Source organism: Alosa sapidissima, chromosome 11 (assembly GCF_018492685.1).
Source record: "Alosa sapidissima isolate fAloSap1 chromosome 11, fAloSap1.pri, whole genome shotgun sequence".
Taxonomy (NCBI): domain Eukaryota; kingdom Metazoa; phylum Chordata; class Actinopteri; order Clupeiformes; family Clupeidae; genus Alosa; species Alosa sapidissima.
The window spans coordinates 30,834,960-30,856,105 of NC_055967.1; the positions used below are offsets into that span (position 1 = coordinate 30,834,960).

The following is a 21,146-nucleotide window of genomic DNA, read 5'->3' on the forward strand; positions in this document are numbered from 1 at the left end:
ACGTACTACTTGAGGCTTCTGACAGAGGAAGTCCAGTAGCCAGTTGCAGAGGTAGGTACTGAGTCCCAGTTTGTCAAGTTTGCAGATGAGTTGTTGTGGTATTATGGTGTTGAATGCAGAACTGAAGTCTATAAACAGTATGTTGTCTGGGTTTGCGGTATATTTGCGGGTTTTCTCCGGTCATCAGCGAACAGAGGGAGTAGCTGAGAACGATGGCGTTGAGGTCGTGCGAAGACGAAACTGAAACTTATTGTGATAAACAGAAGTAGCAACACCTGCAAATGTCAAAAAATGCATTTGGAAAAATGCTGAAATTTATTTACAGCAAAGGTAGACCCACATACATTGTTTTCTGGCTGTGGGTGCTGTTTATTAGCCTGGAAAATCCCGACCCTGGTAATCTAGAAAGAATAATGATTCCGGACTTTGACGCAATTGGATAACATTACGACCAATGTTTACTGACCTCCAACATTGCAGTGCTGTCGTCATCTGTTTAGCTCGCCTCTGGCCCGCCTATATCAGATACACCGATATGATTGGCGAAGTAGGACGTAACATTAGCTCTGATCAATGTGATTGGTAAGGCTGGACCAATAATTTCAAAGGGCAAAGTGTTGCAAACGTTTCCAAATCGATATTTGCCAGCCTTCGTGAAAGAGTCTGGGTATTTCCAGGCTAACTTTCAGCACCCTCTCATCTGAACTTTTATTTTGATTCATAAATAAACCACATTCCTTTTGTAGGCTACATTTACTACCTTGTTAACTTTTTCACCTCTTTTTAATGTTGGAAATTGAACTTTCTTGAACAGAATATCTGGGTTCATGAAATTTTAGAAACGTACATTGTTGCGGAACAGAATCTGTTATGTTCAAAACTCCACTGCTGAAGGGTTAAATTAGAGCCCTCTGCTTCTGTCCCCCCCCCCTCTCTCTCTTTATGTATGTAGGCCAACAGCATGTCCCACATTTCTTTCCTTCTTTCTTTTTATTTTTCCTTCTGTCCAGTCTATCTCTCTCTTTTTGTATCAATCTCCCACTCTGTCTGTCTCTCTCCCCTTTTTACCCATCTTTCTCTCTTTCATTGTCTCTCCCCCTCTCTTCGCCACTCACCCAGGCCTGACTGCATGGGAGTGACGGCTGTGGTTAAGTGCAGTGGTGGTGGCGCGTGCTGGCGGGTCTGACCTTGCCAGGCAAACATCTGCAGTGCCCCGTCGACACTGACATGCCCAGGCTCTTCTCACATGCTGCCTTCAGCAGAGCCGACGCATCAGATGCCATCACTGCTCAGGAGACATGCAGTCAAGGTCATAAGAGCAGGAACATCCACTGGATGGCCACCACAAGACACTGTTTCAGATGACAATTCACTGAATGTCTCTTGTATAGGGTAGACATATACAGTAATATGCTGTGTGTATTTGTTTTTTATTCTAAATATAATACCATTTTCTTTTCCTCTTTTCTTCTTTCTGCCATTTTAATAAATGTTATTTTTGATGAGTTTTTATTTTTGTTGTATTTAGGCATTTCCTAACACTATCTATTGTATCAGTGCCACTGTCATGGGAAAATATAGTGTTAATTTCGTCAGACGAGACGAGAGGAAATATGTTAGTCAACAACCTTTTTTTTCATGACTAAGAGGAGACGATGACGAGACAGCAGTAATGTCCTGAAACACTGACTAAGACTATCTTAAGATGCATTATTGTTGACGAAAAAAGACGAGACTAAAATGTTTTCCATGAAATAAAAACTATGATAAAAACTCTCTTCATTTTCGTCTACAAATTGAGAAGACAGAATATCTAGCTGTTACGTTTTCAAAATATTCCGAATGAGTTCATACGCAACAGCTTTCCTGTAGGCTAGTCTACGTGCTGTTGCTGCAACCCTGTGGCTGCAACACGAAACAACATGGAACAAGAACACTGGAGATTTCTGCCAGAGTTAGCAAGCTAACTACCTAAGCTGTATGCCACAATGCTACATACCCAGAAGTTGAAGCTTCTCTCATACAAATTAACATCCCCCAGAATGTCCATACGAAAATGTTCATCATGTAATGTCAACTATTTAACTAGTTAGACTGATGATGCAAAGTTTGCTAGCAAGTAAGCTAATATGGAAAGTTCGCTAGCAAGTTAGCTATGGCTAAGATGGAGAGTCTGTTTGGGGAATGTGTTGTGTTTGGGCGCATATCGCCATCTAGCGAGGCGGAGTAAAACATTAATACTTTGGTCTACGACAGTGTTTCTCAAACTTTTTCAGTTTCAGGACCACTTAACTAACCCTAGCTAAAAAAAAAAAGATTATACCTTCTTCAACAGTAGCCTATAATTAGTCTACACTATAGGCCTACTCACTGAACCACTTTGCTTATTGTGTGGATTCATACTGTATGATTTAAACTGGCATATCTTACATAGACAGTGTTGCAGAACTGTTTTTACATACAAGTTAGTTCAATATTGCAAACAACTCATCTATATTATATTTTACCACGTCGGCTCACGGACCACTTGGGATAGCTTGCGGACCACCAGTGATTCCCGGACCACACTTTGAGAAACACTGGTCTACGAATATGACAGTGGTCCATTCAAATCTTTTACGTCTATGGTCAAATCCCAGCCGAGCTATAACTGTAGCTCGACTTACCTGTGCATGTAAACATACTGACTGACAAAATCAGAATGAGTAATTATAACAGACGAGTAGCCTTGTGGACACACAATATTGTTGGAAAATTGAGATGTGTGAAACACTATTTGACTCAAATGGTAATCAGAAATAATTTGTTATAAAAAAAAGACTAAAATGTGTTGACTAAAACTGACTAAGATACCTTTAGTTTTCTTTTGACTAAAACTAGACTAAAATGACGAGACTTTTAGTCGACTAAAACTTGACTAACAAAAATTATATTTGAATGACTAAATATGACAAAGACTAAAAAGGACATTTCGTCACAAGACTAAGACTAGGACTAAATTAAAAATAGGTGACAAAATTAACACTAGGAAAATATAAGAAAATATCTGTATGTTTGTGTGTTGATTTCAACAGTCTTTATTTTGATAATATTCTTAACGTTTTTGTCAAGGAATCCTCTTCACTTCAGGTGGGCATTTCAACTGAAATTGTTGCCAAAGGTGTGAAAATCTCCCTTCCCTTGAGTGACCTGCCCAGGCAGGTTCCAGAAATATCTCTGCACGCAGAGTAGCAGTGACCTGGCAGTGAACTTCCCCCACCAGGAAACCCCCCAGCCCTGTTTGATAAACCCCCTTCTCCCTGCAGTGGGGGTGAGGATTGTAAAACACGCCTCCTGTTTGCCAGAGATTAAGTTGACCATCTCTGTGTTGAGGCAAAGTGATAATGGAGCAAGTTTTCGTTTCTGTGACACTTCGCCGCCTCTCTCTCCCTTCATCCAACCCTCTCTCTCTCTCTCTCTCTCTCTCAAATGATACCCTTTCTATCACTCTGCTCCATGAGATACTTAGCATGGATAGAATGGTACAAGAGGTGGCTGCCATTACCCGGGCTCGGCGCCATCCATCCTGCACAGAATCCTCACGCCACAGATCAATAGACACTGGCGAGTAGATGAGGAATGGCAGGCGTGAAATCGGAGGGAAAATACCCGTCAGAGAGAGAGAGAGAGAGAGCGGAGGAGAGGACAGAAAGAGTGAGAGAGAGGTGAAAAGGGGGAGAGCGAGATAGAGAAAGAGGAGGGATGGAAAGCTGGAGGCTCAGCAGGGTGACAAGGTAAAGAACAGAGTGAGTGAAGTGTAGGAGGTGGAGTGAGCGGTAGGTAGAGGAGTGAGAAGGGGAGGGGTATAGAGGGGGTAGGAAGAGGAGGGGGAGGGGAGGGGTATAGAGGGGGTAGGAAGAGGAGGGGGAGGGGAGGGGTATAGAGGGGGTAGGTAGAGGAGTGAGAAGGGGAGGGGTATAGAGGGGGTAGGAAGAGGAGGGGGAGGGGAGGGGTATAGAGGGGGTAGGTAGAGGAGTGAGAAGGGGAGGGGTATAGAGGGGGTAGGAAGAGGAGGGGGAGGGGAGGGGTATAGAGGGGGTAGGAAGAGGAGGGGGAGGGGAGGGGTATAGAGGGGGTAGGTAGAGGAGTGAGAAGGGGAGGGGTATAGAGGGGGTAGGAAGAGGAGGGGGAGGGGAGGGGTATAGAGGGGGTAGGTAGAGGAGTGAGAAGGGGAGGGGTATAGAGGGGGTAGGAAGAGGAGGGGGAGGGGAGGGGTATTGAGGGGGGTAGGAGGAGGAGTGAGAGGGGGAGGGAAGGGGTATAGAGGGGGTAGGTAGAGGAGTGAGAGGAGGAGGGGAGGGGTATAGAGGGGGTAGGTAGAGGAGTGAGAAGGGGAGGGGTATAGAGGGGGTAGGAAGAGGAGGGGGAGGGGAGGGGTATTGAGGGGGGTAGGAGGAGGAGAGGGAGGGGAGGGGTATTGAGGGGGGTAGGAGGAGGAGTGGGGGTAGAGGGGGGTAGAGAGTGGAATGAAAAGAGAGAGAAAGACAAAAGAAGAAGAAAATAAAAGAAATGTGAGGTGGGTCAAAGAAAGAGAGAGAGAGAACAAGAAATGTGTGGATTAAATGAGGAAAGAAAAAAGATGGGGTGGGTAGAGGAGGGTAAGGGGGACCGATATAGGACAGAGAGAGAGAGAGAAAGAGAGGTGGGGAAAAAGAAAAGAAAAAAGGGGTGGTCACAGGGAGCAAAAGAGAGAGAGAGAGAGGAGGAGGAGGAGAGTAGAGGTGGGGATGTGCATGAGTGGGTGGACACAGAGGGAAGCTGAGCAGAAAAAGGTATTGGAGCGCTCAAACATAAATGAGTCATAATTTGTGTTTGGCCATTAATGTACGTTGGTGTCCTTGCTGTGGCATCCCACTGTGGAAATGAGATCTCACCTGAGCACTTTTCATTAATTAATGTCGCTTGCCAATGGCCTGTGCTGTAATTTCACACATTGCCTCTCTCAGAGCCTGAGACCCTAGGTGTCTCTTTAAAATTGCAGAATGTGACATAACCCGACCAACCAAAAAACATGCTGATTGCCGTGGCACAGCTCCTCTCGAAAACAAATTACCGCTGGTCAAATAATTACCCCCATTCCCTCATCAGCCCCCTGTGTATGGTGCCCAATGAAGTAGAGGGAAAAAACAGCACAACTGTGTTTGCTCAACCTCCCTCTACAAATTAATACAAATCTGGAGCCCAAAAAAAAAACGTTGAAAATGGGAGGACTGTGACAAGTCCCATATGTTGGGGTAAACAAATCACAATAAAATCACAGAAGTATGTGAGAGACTTTTTAGTGAGATTTATTTCTTTAAAGGTCAATTTTAACAATTTGTGATGCTATAGGAATATATGTGTATTGTATGTGTATTCGGGCCTCCTATTCATTACGCTAAGGCTATGACTTTTACAAAGGTTGTATGCAATTGTTTTGGAAACAGCAGAGTGAAAATGCAATAAATTTTAATGAAACTGTGATGTGTTTTCATGGTACTGATTAAAAAGGAACCAGTGATGTTAGGCTAGTGAAAGGCCAAACCTCACAGGTTTGTGTGAAATTACAAAAGCAACGAATAACAAAGAGGGAAATATGAACATAAATCCTAAGGCACGTGGCACGTGCATTATTGCCTGCAGGAGCAACCAGCCGAGAAGGGCTCTAGCATGTCCTCCTGACACGGCTGTGCAGAGCCTCAATTAGAGGCTCAGGATGGCTTGGCCGCAACACAAAATCTGACAGCTGAGCTTTTTTTAATGCAACATAAACAAAACAGGCACCCGTTTCAGCAGTAGTATGTTAATTCAACAGCAGGTAATACTAATAGTTTTTTTCCCCCTTGAAGCATGACTGCACATTATTGCCGATAGAGAAAGAGAGAGAGAGAGAGATACACAGAGGCAGACACATTGCGAGAGAGAGGGGGGCATTGAGAGAGAGGGACAGAGCGAGGGAGATAGAGAGAGAGAGAGAGAGAGAGAGTCAAGCGTAAAAGTGCTGACAGTGCATATGCTCTGGCCAGATGAGAGAACTGAGGAGATGGGTGGTAGAACCTCTAAGGTTAATGCATGTCTTTGTGCATGTGGACCACACACACACACACACACACACACAAACCATTTAGATTAACACACCCATACAAAACACATCTAACATAACGGGAAAAGTTAACATATAGGCACCCACATGCCTGATAAATGTGTTCAAGGAAAACCCCAGTAGTGCAAGGTCACTGTCTAGACTGTATATAGTATAAACACGGAGAAAATGAGGTGAAATTACTGTCTCCTTTCTTAGTCAAAGGCTCAGGGGAGCTGTACAGCATTTCAACTAAAAGCATTTGTGAGACAGAGCCAAAGTGAAGAAAGAAGGATAATGCAAAGATGTACCAACTCAAGCCTGCGATAACAGATTTGAGCTTAGCCACACAGCCTCTTCCTCCCTGCTGGCTCTTTGTTCCGCTACCGTGATCACAACATACAGCATTGTCAGTAATTATTCCACACTGAGAGATTGTCGGCAGGTGAGAAAATAAACATGTAGCAGACCAAAACAGTGCAACAAATTGGATGTCTATGTCTCATTCTGGTTCAAACTGAAATCCATCAGAATGCAAGAATGTATTGATGGTTTTATGTTTCCTTCTGTCAAAATACAGAGGTGTGTTAATACAGCCGTGAAATGTCTGCCTGAATCATGTTCCTCTCAGTCTGCTGCATCAAACCTCAAATTACCTCACTTCCTCCTTGTCTGTGTTGCAGACAAAGGTGGAAAACTACAGCTTCAGAAAGTAAAAGTCCTTCCATGAATTGGTTCTTCCTGTACACTTAACACAGTCAAAGTCAAAGTCAAAGTCAGCTTTATTGTCAATTTCTTCACATGTTCCAGACATACAAAGAGATCGAAATTACGTTTCTCACTATCCCACGGTGAAGACAAGACATATTTTTCCAATTTAAGTCCACAGACAAACATAACATTCAAGTAAACAAAAAAGTAAGTAAATAAGTAAATAAGAGGGCACATATAATAATGAAAAAAAATAAGAGCAGCAAAATTTGGTTGAAATTGTGCATAGACAGTCAATAAAATACTAGTGCAAAGTCAGGCCAATAAAAGGCTTGGGTAGTTCTGTTTGACCTAAGTAATAAAGAAAGTGGCATAGTGGTGCAAGTTATGTAAGAGCAGCAGAAGTGTTGTGTTTTCAGGACAACAACACCAAGTTGTAAAGTGTACAAGTGTGCAAGTGTGCAAGTGTGCAAGTGGAGTAGTGCAGGCGGCCATTGTGGGTCCAATGTCCAGGATGTTATGTAGCTGAGGGTGGAGGGGGGAGAGGAGGGAGAGAGTTCAGCATCCTTACAGCTTGGTGTATGAAGCTGTTGGTGAGTCTGGTAGTGCGGGAGCGCAGGCTTCTGTACCTCTTCCCAGAGGGCAGTAGATCAAACAGATTGTGAGCGGGGTGACTTGCATCACTCACAATTTTGGTCGCCTTGCGGGTGAGGTGGGTGGTGTAAATGTCCTTCAGGGAGGGGAGTGAAGCACCAATGATCCTTCCAGCTGTGTTCACTATGCGCTGCAGGGCTTTCCTGTTGTATTCAGTGCAGCTTCCGCCCCACACAGCGATACAGCTGGAGAGGATGCTCTCAATGGTGCCTCGGTAGAATGTGGTCATGATGGCTGGTGGAGCACTTGCTCGCCTGAGTTTCCGCAGGAAGTACAGGCGGCGCTGAGCTCTCTTCGCCAGTGATGCAGTGTTGGTGGTCCAGGAGAGGTCTTCACTGATGTGCACCCCCAGGAATTTGGTGCTGCTCGCTCTCTCCACCACAGCACCGTCGATGGTCAGTGGCAGGTGTTGGGTGTGACCTCTCCGGAAGTCAACAACAATCTCTTTGGTCTTGCTGACGTTCAGCAGGAGGTTGTTGTCCCTGCACCACGTGGTCAGATGGTCGACCTCCAACCTGTATTGAGTCTCGTCGCCCTTGGTGATGAGACCCACCAGAGTTGTGTCGTCAGCAAATTTCACTATGTGATTGTTGCTGTAGGTTGCAGTGCAGTCGCCAATCCAAGTCAATCCAAGATGGCGGCGCGTACACACGCAGCGACCTCTCTCTGTCCCAACACAGGCGACTTCACTTGAGTAGCTGATCTACCTGTGGTCTAGAATCAGTACAAAATGCAAGAAAGAAAGACAAAACACAAGTAACATAACAAGCAAGTGGCTTGTTTGGCTACATCAAGCACATTTGCAGTGGAACAGCCCATCTTAATAGTACTCGGCCTCTTCTCAGGGAAGATAGGGGTTATCACGTGGTTATGTGGTGCATTTCCAGAACCTCCTAGCGGCAGAACCTCTGGCATATGCCCGTGTGTCTAAGGGCACATGGGCTTTGAAGAAGGGGGCAGGGTAAGGGAGTGTGTGTGTGTGTGTGTGTGTGTGTGTGAGTGAGTTAGTGTGAGTGTATTTGTATGTGTATGTGAGAGAGAGAGAGAGAGAGAGGGAAAGTGTGTGTGTGTGTGTGTGTGTGTGTGCGTGTGTGTGTGTGTGATGGGGTGAGTACAGAATTGGCACACAGCTGAGAGAGAAGTCCATGCTCTGGTGGCAGGAGGGGATGCGGGGGTTGTGGGCAGTGACAGCTTGGTCCTTTGATGTTCAGATCCTGACCTGTGTTGTCCTTCCAACCATTTGGGGTCCATCCAGCTGTCAAGCAGTGTGGCCTGGTGACTTTTCCCCTCTTTTTCATTTTTGTGACATGTCTCTCTCTCTCTCTCTCTTTCTCACACACACATACACTCCCTCCCTCTCATTTGAGGGCCTTTGAGATTGCAGACCTCTCTGCCCTTGAGAGTAGTGAGAGCAACTGAAATCAGAGAGTGTATTTTGGCAGAGGAGATTGTAATCAGTGGGCGCAAAGAAACTGCTGCACACAAAACTGCTGCACATGAACTCTGAACAACAAGAGACATCTGAAAATGTCTATAAACCATAAGTGTCCATTTCCATTTAAGAATCTTTTTTGTGACTTATTTTCTACAAACCAGATTAGAGAAAACCTGAGAGAAGCATGTCTACTTACAGTAAGCTTTGACTTTAGAGATGCCTCCCAAGGTGTTATATGCGGTGCGCATGTTAAATGAAATCCACGTAAAATAAATTTGCATGCTTTGTGCAAAAAGCATCTTCCTACAAATTCTGGTATCATACCTTGTCTGCTATCATCACAGTTTGCTGCTTTTGAAAAAGGTACACTCTTAAAAAAATGCGTTGGGAACAACACAACTTGCATTGTTTTCTAACACATCTCTATGTCCAGATAGGGACAGCACATTCGTTTAAAGAGTGTCGGGATTAGAGTAAATAAAGATTTGATGACATTAAAGTAAACATAGCAACAAGGGGGTCTTGTGGGCAGCATCTTGGGAGTGTAAGATGCGAAGGTATGGTTAACAAGACAGGTTTAGCATTGTTTGCTCTCTCTCTCTCTGATGAATGCCTCAACGTCTGCCCAAGATCAGGTCCACCCCCCCCCCCCCCTTACACACACACACACCAGCCGTGGCCCACTGGTTAGCACTCTGGACTTGTAACCGGAGGGTTGCCGGTTCGAGCCCCGACCAGTGGGCTGCGGCTGAAGTGCCCTTGAGCAAGGCACCTAACCCCTCACTGCTCCCCCGAGCGCCGCCATTGTAGCAGGCAGCTCACTGCGCCGGGATTAGTGTGTGCTTCACCTCACTGTGTGTACACTGTGTGCTGTTTGTGTTTCACTAATTCACTGATTGGGTTAAATGCAGAGACCAAATTTCCCTCACGGGATCAAAAAAGTATACTTATACTTATACTTATACTTATACACACTTCCTCCGAGCGTTGCCACCAGCGGCTTACCATGGCTGCTCCAGGCCTAAGTGGACCATTGGCCGAGTGGACCCAGGGTGTGTGGTAGTAGGTAGTGCGGCACTGGATCAGTCCCCCTCTCCCCAGGGCTCCGGCCACAGTCCACAGGCCTCTTTGGATGGGCTGCCCTGGCAGTGCCTTTTAATGATGTTTTTTTTTTAATTTTTTTTTTTTTTTAAAGAGGAGGGCTTGAAAGACTCGCTGTGCTGTGAAAAGCGCTTCAATCTGGCACAGGGGGGAAACCAACAGGGATATCTCTGGAAATAGCCCCCTGTTTTAATGAGTTTGTTCATTAAAAGTTGAACTATTTCCTGTGAGATCCCAACTCTTCTTTTAAGCGTGGTAAGAAGCTATATGAAAGTCATCTGAGATAGGAAAATATTCAATTCTGAGTGTACTTGTCAGTGATACTGTGTGTATTTGTGTATGTGTGTGTGTGTGTGTGTACTTGCTTCTATATAAAGCACTATATTTTTTATTCCAAATTGAAACTGCTACAAGCAGTTTGCAAAGTTCAACTTTAGCAAAGCAGAAATTGTTTTCCATTACACTGTGTGAACTGGGAATAGAAACTAGTTCCCTCACAGTTTATGCCAGCTTTGATATGAGCCTGCGCCGACATTCTCATGTCTTACAACTTCCCATATGTGCATGTACAAATTTGTATCTGTCCTTTTGTTATCGTATTCGCTTAGTAGTTGCTTTCAATGAAAATATGTTCTGTTTCTTGGGCACAAAACCCATGACTTTGGTGTTAGCAACATCCTGTACCAGGTGAGCTGAAGTGATTGTGCATCTCAAGCTGGGAAAGAGCCTCTATTTAAGGAGAAATCTGGTGAGTTTTCACAAAGATATCTGTTTCGCGAGGTCACCGAGTACTATCAGTACGGAAAACCCCCCCAAAAAAACAATCGGTTTTACCTAGCTCGACTTGCTGCAGACAGACAGCTACAGCGCTACACTTTGGGGGCATGTCCGTGAGCTCCCATGTACATGCCCCCAGAGTATACTGTAGCGCTGTAGCTGTCTGTGTCTATGTGAAAACTCGCCGGATTTCTCCTTTAAGTCTCACTATCACACTGAATTCATTATCATACTAAACAAATTCTTCTTGTTTCATTTCTATCACTATATTATGTGCTCATTAAATACCTCCTGAGTGTTCTTCTCGGGTGGACGCTTGTCCACCACTCCATGTTGTCCACAGCTCGGTCCTGCTGCTCCCCCCTCTCTGACCACAGACGTTGATGTGTCCTGCCATACCAACTTCCCCCAGGCCCCTGTCTGCACGCTAATATGACATTTAACGGTGATTAAATTCTTGCAAATTTTAATAGAAAATGATATCCCTTAAGGTCTCAGTGTCATTTGCATGGGTAGTTTGGATATCAGCTTCATAAAGAAATAAATAAAATAGCTCTGATGACACGCAGTGATGACACACTGTCATTAGGGATTAGCCCTTGTGAAGTCACCAGAGTGGATGGACCCAAAGTGTACCATGTGTGTATGTGTTTGTGTGTGTGTGTGTGTGTGTATGTGTGCGTGTGTTTGTGTGTGTGTGTGTGTGTGTATGTGTGCGTGTGTCTGTGTGTTCTTTAAGTATGCATGTGTTTATGTGTTTGAGTTTGTGTGTGTATGTGACTGTTCCAGTATGTGTTTATGTGTTTGTGTTCCTACATGAATGAGTGTGTGTGTGTGCGTGTGTTTGTTTTTATGTATGTGTGTGTGTATGACTGTTCCAGTGTACATTTGATGTTTGACAGTTTGTGAATAGTTTTGGTACAGTATGTGTGTGTTTTGTTTGTGTTTTCCTAATTGTGTGTGCCTGTGTATGCATGCGTGTATATGTGTGTGTCTGTATGTGTGTGTGTGTGTGTGTGTGTGTGTGTGTGTGTGCCCATATGTGCACACTGAAAACCAGGGGACCATGCCCACCTACCGTGTATTTTGCCCCCGGCCTCCAGGTTGCATCACCTTCAGTGGTGTTCCAGCTGTTGCGTGCTGGTAAACAGAAGTGGTGTTCAGAGACTCCCCGTGTACCACCGCGGGCTTTGAAGTAGCACTCATCTGACAACCCTGGATCAAGTCTCTCAGCCCGAAGATAGCAGGTACCCAGAGACAGAAAGCAGAGGAGGTGTGAGCGAGCTACACAGGTGAACCACCTGAGGGGCCTTCTGCTATGAGAGACACTCACCAGTGTTGGTGTGTGGCACAGGAACTCTCAAAAATATTGGAAAATATATCTGCAATAATTTAGGACATCTTTGTTTCATCATTAATCAGATGTGGGTGTCTTGGAGGTCTTCTGAAGAGGCGTGTAGTTTTGTCTCTACTTTGCTGCCGTTCATTCATGTCTGATTCATTTTTAAAATTTGTTTTGTGCTGCATCTGTTGCATTTTAGACATTGATTTACATTGATTCAATTACAGAATTACAGTTTTTATAATTCTGATCTTTATTTCGTTTTTATGTTTGTTGCTGTATGGGATGTAACTACAGTAGAAGACTCACAAAGCATGATGTGAATGCCACATCAACACCCCCACCTCATGCAGACACTACGCTTGAACGCTGCATATTCAGCGCTTGGTTAAAATCAAGTCAACTGCTTATGTGTACACAAGAGTGGTTTGTCAGGGCAAGAGCAACATAGCTTAACACACTCAATCAGTCCATACGACGTGTGCTTGACCTTGTCGTCTGGAATGACACTAGCAATCAAAGCGGAGGCTCCAGGGTTATGAAATGCTTGCAGGGGCCCCATTTATACGGTCCACCAGGACTCGGAGCTCTTCCTATCAAACCAGGAAGGGTGCGAACACATCACACCATTGTTATCGCCACTTCTCTTCTCTCTTTTCTATTAGCAAGTTGTCAGGCTGCTGTGCACCTCTGACAAGGACATTCTTTTCACAACTATCTGTCAGGGGACGAGACCAGAAGGGAAATAAATAAATAAATCCTTAAAATATAGATAGATGGATGGAGGAAGAAATTAGTCACATCACTTCTGGTCTAGTTGACTTGACTGCTCTTCAAAGGCTGTTGTATATATATATATTTTTTTTTTCTAATTGAATGCACATTGAATGAGGATGTTCTATTATGTTTGTGTTAGATTTCTGTCTGTTGTCTCGCAAATAATTACACAGTGAATGTAAGTACGATTAAGACAGGCAAAGAAACAGACATCTCAGATTACTATTTGAGTGGTAATACCTCTGCAACATTGTACAAAGCCTGAAGAGTTTTCATTTAAAAACAATAATGACTACATGGACCATACTGTAGCTATTAATGGAAAATCGGTGCATCTCTGTATGACATACAGAGATGTGAATGCCCACCTACATTAGAATCAAATATGGAATATCCCGATGTATATATACAGGTACCATGGGAGGGCACAGAGTACTCTGGTGCATTAAGGTTATATTGATTTTTTCTCCCCCTCCTGTGAGCCCGCAAGGTGAGTCGGATCAGTCGGAGGGGTGAGAGATTTTAGTATGTGTACTGTAATCCCCGCTGGGTAGGAGTGTCCCTGGTGTTCCACTGGGGCCTGGGAGACTGACTGTTTTTTCACAGTTTTGAGCTTTTGTCACCATCAAGAATACACCCCCATGACTGCTCCCACTATTTATGGATTTCTGTCACCACCACGCTAGCCACCTCTCAGACTGCCAATGAGAGTGACAGGGAGAGAGAAAGAAGGTGAGAGAGAGAGAGAGAGAGAGAGAGAGAGAGAGAGAGAGAAAGGCTGGGTTGCTCACATATTGCAGATATGGAGAGCAGAAAATAAAGAAATTGAATTTCATATTGCATGGGGAATAGGGGGCAGTCTGCAGACATTGTTTAGATGACATTTATTTTCTTTTTGTAAAAAATAAGGGAAAAGTACAAAAAAAGATGAAAATCTAGATCCCAGATCAGCACATGAACGGCACTGGTCTGCTGTCATGATCCGTGATATGCCTCCCCTAGCGGTCAAACCTCAGGGGTTCAAACAGTACAGATGAGTGGAGGATGCTATAGATGTGCGAACAGATATGGAAGCATTCATCAGTGGCATTGCTCCAGTTTCATCAGTGACTACCTGCACAAAAATATCCCCTGGGAGGGTAAACCCCAGAATTGGTTAAGAGAGGAAGGAACTGCTGTAAACCTGTCAGTGATGCCCTGATTTTGGCCCATGTTCTTCTGAAAAGCAAGATATTTCAGCTTCTACTTATTAAAGGTCTCATCTCATCGTTTTTTCATTAATTTTGCAGTGGTCTGTAGTATTGATGAATGTCCTGTGAGCCGGTTTTAGTGAAAATGCTGTCCTGCGTCTGTTTCATGCTGTTCTAGTTTGGTGGGGAAGGTGGGCGGGGAGGAACGACTGGATTTCGCCTGTAGTCATGAATATTAATGACATGCTAATGAATTCACCTCTGATTGGCTAACAGTGACGCTTCCTCCAGTGCGTCCTCATCCGATTCTGCCTGTGCTATGCTCCATATTCAACTTTACAGTGCTAAAACCTGGCTAAAACTCGAGTCAAAACTGTTGCACAAAATGTCTTCGGAGATACAACTTCATGTGTTTGATCCTAGTATCCGAGTAGGAAGAACCGCTTCCTGATCGTTTGTCGGTGAACGTTGGTTTAATAGAATGGTAACAATTGCCTGTCAGCTTAAAATTTCTCCTAAAAGAGGTAAACGTTTGTGACAATGAACGTCATCTTGCTTTCAAGTAATAAACAGTTGGAAACGTTTTAAAATAAAGACCTATTTCTTTACACAGTCAAAAGTCTATGCAATCTTCCTATAGATATTTTACTTCACAACACAGGTAAGCACCCTAAATGCAGTTCAGCCACTGACCTAGCCTGCTAATGCTATCGGAATAGATTGTTATGGTTTGAATTCTATGATTGCTATCATTGAAAGACCACTTGGTCATAGCCCAATATATATATATAGATCTAAATGCAAACACACCTACCTAGCTATATTTTGCTGGAATTGTACCAGAATGCCTACAGAAGCAGAGAATGTGTGCTGCAAGACTTCTCCGGTAATGAGAACTATGGCTTTGATAGCCTGACATCTGGCAGAGGTTAGCCTACTCAAGTTGTTTTCTGTCACGTATGACAGAAAAAGTAGCCTACTATAGGAACCTTATTGTATTTTGGGACTAAATATTACAGTAATCTTATAGGAATACTATAGTATTTGGGACATACTATAGGTACTATAAGACTACTATAGAAAAACTATAGAGGTTACAGGATATTATAGAGTTATTAGTAGAACTTCTACAGTATGTCCCAATTATTCCTATAATAATTATTCCTATAAGATTACTATAATATTTTGTCCCAAATACTATAAGATTCCTATACTACTTTTTCATAAGGGGATTGCTCATGTGGTTAGAAAAATGGGCAACACCAGTACCCCTGTTGTCTGTATGACCCTGTACCCAGGATTAGAACCAGTCTGCCTTAGCATAATGTACTCCCTTCAATTCAAAATGCACTAAACATTCGACTATGGCCCTCTGTGAGACAGAATATATGAAAGGTAAGATAAACCTTTAGCTTAAAAGGGACAAAAACTGATGAAACTCCTAAAACAAATATACAAAACAGGTCAATTTTCAATAAATAATTATTATATTTACATACAGCAGTGGTACTCAAAGTGTGGTCCGCAAGCTATCTCAAGTGTTCCACAAGTAGATGTGGTAAAATATAATAGATGAGTTGTTTGCAATATTGAACCAACTTGTATGTAAATCCAAACAGTTCTGCAACACTGATGTAACCTATGCTAGTTTAAATCATATGAATCCTCTGACACCATAAGCAAGGTGCAAAGACAGTAAGCAAGGTGGTTCAGTGAGAAGGCCTAATGTGTAATATACTGTTGAAGTAGGTCTACTGTTTTTTTTTTTTTTGCTAGGTGGTCCGTGAAACACTGACAAATAGTAATATTGCAGTCTATTAAAATAATGCAAACACAAAACAAGAACATCCAAACTGGGATTATTTAGGGAAAAAGGTCTGAGTTGTTGTTTCGGCTTGTATTGTCCTGGGGGTCCAAAGGGACAACACACAAAACACATTTGTTGGCTGTGATGATTCTATTACATTGCTCTTTGATTGCGCTGGGCCATAGGTGGAGCCATCAGGTGTTATTGTGGAGATGTCGCTTTCATCCTCCTCCTCCTCTTGATCAACCCGAGGTCTTCTAGCTGGCCTTGGATGAACAGGCTTGATGGCAGTAGAGGTAGCAGGCCCCCATGCCCATGGTGTATCTGAAGTGCTTGTGTCAATACTCATACTTTTCATGAAGTATTCTGTTTGGGTACCTAAAGTAAATAAATGTGTATTACTGCCAAGTTACAAGATACTAATAGTACACAGGACATTCACTATCTCACACAAAACTGTACTGGCACAGTGGAAACAAAAATATTTTAGTGACTGTGGTAAGGTGTATGATGTACTAAGTAGCACACCCACAAGAAGACATTCGGTAATATCAATTCTATCTGTTATGCAATTCATGGGTTTCATCAGGTCCATTTACACAGGTGTATTAATCAAGCACCATGCAGTCTGCATTCATAATCGAGGTGCTTGATTTTATACACCTGTTGAAAGTGACCTGAAGAAACCCATGAATTGACTTTCCCAAACATTGACGAGCACATAAGAACCTATTAGCCTACTAGAAAAAGACTTCTAGAAACTAACTAGCACAACAATAAAAGTTAGATCACAAACCTTTGCTTCTAACGTGATGACCTAATGTAGGCTAGAAAGCTGTGTAGCCTGACATGAGGATGTGCTCTGGAAGACACACAAAACACTAAGTAAACAGCAAGTAATCAAACAAAACATCATTGTAGGCCTACAAAGGTCAATGTAATAATGGCAAGAAGACATAAATTAGACTGAAGTGTAAATACCTGAGCTCTAGTGATAGCAACTTAGCCTAATAGTGCACGGGTATTGTGTTTTTGATTTTCCCTGTTTAGACTAGAACAATACCCGTACTTAGTTGAGCATAAGATATTGTTGCTAATATTATTATTTGTGGTTTAACGCTTAGGTTAGAAGATTATAGGTTCAACAAGCTAAATCTCTGGGTAGTGTCGTCAGTTTCTTACGAGTATAGCTACACCAGGCACGTAACTGAAGCATTCCGTTCGCGTTATGTACTGCAACAATTAGCTTCCAATAGGCCTAATCAATGGAAGTAGCTACACCTGGCGTGTTAGTGGCCTGTAGGCTACGTTCGGGAAAATAGACCATTCCTCTAATGGATTTTACCAGAGGCCTTCCTATTAGACATTCTCTGATTTTACACGTCGCGAACAGAACACTTCAGTTACGTGCCTGGCGTAGCTTCCTGTAATATAGGCTAGCCTAAGCCTAGCTTGTACCCTTTTCATGCTAACGTGAATAATATGAACATGCTATTTTGTAACAGACGTTAGGTGGAAAAGTTTGTACTTACAGCCTGTGAGCTGGTGGTCGATCGTCATGACGGTACAGAACCAGGTTTTCAGAACATCGATGCAAAACCACTTTCTAACTGTAGGAAGTGAGTGTGGTCGAAATGATTGGAACACAGAACTAATGTTGCACTACTTCGGTGGTGGTGTTCCAACGATAAATCCGAACCATTTCTTCCTCAACTCTTGTTTCTAAGGCAAGACATGCAACATTGATGTGTTATTGCCACAAATAACACAGGCACGATTTTTTCTGCCATGTTAGCAACTTGTGTTAGCTCCTACTAGCTGCAGAGAGACAATCCTCTAGCCGCAAAATCTTCCAGTCTTCCTGTAGGCGGTCACAAGCCAAGGTGGGCGAGGCCATGATTAATCAGTTTCCCTTCGGCGTCATTGGGAAGGGCTCTTTCTGATTCGCTTGTTTTTCTGTGTATTTTCTTTCATTGGCTAATGCGGGCAATGGGGGTAGAAGATCATTTTCACGTGCAGCATGCATATGCAACTTGGAGTGAGCTATAGTATTTCGAAAGTAACAAGTATTAAACGGTTTCTCAGTGAATGAGACCTTTAAGGAATTTCTCTCCCTCTCTCTCTCTCTCTCTCGTTTCAATCACTGTTATTCTCGTCATGACTGATGGTCTGTCTTGTCGCTGCAGGATGCCAGTGATGTTAGGGCCACCCTCAGTGCCAGAGAGGGCCTGGAAGGGAACAGAGGCCAAACTCCAGGGCACAACCCTGTCATAGTCTCTCTCACTCTCTCTCTCTCTCTCTCTCTCTCTCTCTCTCTCTCTCTTACACACACACACACATACTCAAAGTTAATACATTTGTCAAACATGAGAGGTCACAGGGGGAGGTTTGACTCTTTTTGGGAAAGGGCAAGTGCACCCCACAGAAATTGTTGCAGCCTTACACTGGGCTTGTAAAATGGGTTGTGATTGTGAAAAACAAGTGGACATATATTGAGTTCAGTGCATTTATTGAGCAGTCTTGAAGCTAAGCTGATGAAGTAATTGATTATTTCATCAAAAAGTTTACTCTAATGCAGATTATAATATTTATAAATAATTATGTTAAACTTAACACATTGCATAATTTAACTTTTGTTGGGGATTCGCCTTTAATTACATTAGCACAGTTACAGTCTACACACGCATGCACACACAACAGAAGTAGACACAAAAGAGATACAGAGGTTTCTAGAACTGAAGTGACGTTTTTGAAGAAACACTTGGAGCGGTTTAGCATATGATGCTAATGAGGAGAAACTGCCCACCCAGACCCAGCTGTGCTCCTCAATGGCCCACTTCCTCCTGGCTGCACTGTCTGTCTGTCTTTCTGTCTGTCTGTCTCTCTCTCTCTCTCATCCAGTATCTCTCTCTCTCTCTCTCCATCTTCTCTCTCCATCCTGAACCCCTAATTGGCCAGTTTTGACCTTTTCACTGGTTTCCCTTTTAGGGTGTGTGCTTCAGCACACAGGAGATCGGTCACTGATAACATGAGAGGAAGAATGTGTGTGTGCGTGTGTGTGTGTGTGTAGACACAGCAGGGGAGTGGGAGACTGAGGTAGGGCTCGAGGCGTGGGGGTGCCGAATCACAGTGGCGCGCAATGTGTCCGAGCTTTGACAGGACAAAATCAAAGCCCAAGGTGGAGCCTGGCTGGGATGGCTGACCGTCGGTCCAGTCGACTGGATGGCTGGCTGAGCTGGCCGGCTCGCTGGGATCGCCCAGCTGGCACTGCTCCTTCTGTCAGAAGCACACTACTGCACAGGCGCAGACTCAACAGCATAGCAACATCTGTTCATTAGCTCAAACAGAGGAGAGAGCAGAGATGGAGGGAGTGAGGGGGGGGCAGAGGAGAGGGGGATTCAGGCGTGAGACAGAGAAAGAGAAAGAAAGTGTGTGAGTGTGTGTGTGTGTGTGACTCGTAAGATGTAAGATGGTGGCTGAGAAACTGTTTTGGTGTGCATGTAAGAGATAAAGAGAATGGGAATGTGTGTGTGTGGAGGGATAGTGACTGGCGGTACTGCCTTCACCATTTATAGCTGAAGCATCTCCCCGGCACCCCCCCCCCCCCCACACACACACACACACACACACATGCACACCCACACACACGCACTCCCACTCCCGTCCTCCATGTCTGCGTTATTGTGTGTGCTCAGGCACAGAAAGCTAATCAAGGTGTTTGCCTTATCTTGTTGCTCCGCAGACGCCCTCCTTTGTGCTAGCGAGGGTCCTGTGTTTTAACACAACAGCGTTTGGTTGCTCCGCTAAAATGGCAAGAAGAAATAGGCACACACAGATGTAGCACGGATGAATAATTCAGCGTCACTCCATCCTGAGTGGCTGAGATGAGGAGTAGGGGAGGCCTGCGAGAGTGTGGAGAGGCAGAAGCTGAGGAATACATACAGTATGGACAAAAAAACATCACACACAGACACTAACACACACACACACACACACTACACGGGCAGATAAAAGCTGACACACAGGACCACACACAACAGTGGAATAAAGACACAGAACAGGGCACGCTCTTGACATGCAAAATAACAGTGTTAAGATTAAAGCACTCCCTTCAAAAGCAAATTACTCTCACTTCCTCTCACTCTCTCCCTCTAACTCACAAACACACACACATGCACATGGATGAGAGGACAAAAATGGTAACACGAGAGCCCATTACTGTAATGATTCCAGTAATTAGTCACTCATGTAATATATTACATCATAATTACCTTTGTTTTGCCTCAGCCATAGTCCTGGGGTTACCCTTCTAGTCCACTGAAAACGCTGAAAATTTGAAAGACTCAGTTATTGAATAAGCATAAAACATGCATGTGGCAATGACTACTGGTATAGTAGTCTTGCAATTCAACGTGTACTTTAGAATCAGCTGTTCTGTTGGGTCAAACAGAAATAAAAGCATTGTCAGTATGGTTTGTTCACCTACTTCTGGATATCCTTTTAATGATGCAATCATTTTTTAAATATTTTGGGAGCTTTTTTCACGTACAATGGTGAAAAGACTAGCAGGAAAGCGAACGGGAGAGAGAGATGAGGTGGGATCGGCAAATGACCCGGGTCAGACTTAAACTTGGGTCCCTGTGGGCACTTGGACCCGATTGTGGAGTGTGTGCTGCAGCTAGTTGCTCCACAGCACCACAATCAGGGCTGAAGTGGAGGCTAAAAACAGTTTATCCACCTCTGAAATTTCAGAAATAGAGTTTATCCACCTCTCAAAAGAGTTTATTCACCAAGTGCAACTTAAATAAACATTCAAAAATCACACTGTATTATTATTCACATTCATAATATGTACACTCATCAACAACCATTTAATACCATTGGTATTGTTATAAACATAGGACAATAACCTCCACCATCATCAAACATGTTCTGAATGCCTTTTTAAAAAATCTGATACCGCATGGTGTAGTCCACCTTACTGTGGAAATTCATAGTTTACCTCTTATTTTACCACTTCACCCCTGACCAAAGTACTTGGCTTCATAAAGAAGACCACAGCCTTTCTTGATACAATGCATGTTTGTTACCATTGATAATGTCACCTATGTGAGTGTTATTACACTGTTATTACAACATTGCACAGCAAGTGAAGCTGTATTTTCAATCACAATATACCTGTTTGTATATATATATATAGCTGCATATATCCCAATGTCTTTATATCTATCCTCCAAAGAAAGTGTATCGGG

The 21,146-nt window shown here is 43.5% G+C and overlaps 1 long non-coding RNA gene across 1 annotated transcript; it reads left to right on the top strand.

The window, feature by feature from the left end:
• The first annotated feature begins 241 nt into the window (after positions 1–241).
• On the top strand, positions 242–20,366 carry LOC121724278. The gene is made up of 3 exons (XR_006035174.1): positions 242–347; positions 12,797–12,802; positions 20,354–20,366. It is a non-coding gene; the product is annotated as an uncharacterized LOC121724278 (long non-coding RNA).
• The last annotated feature ends 780 nt before the right edge of the window (positions 20,367–21,146 follow it).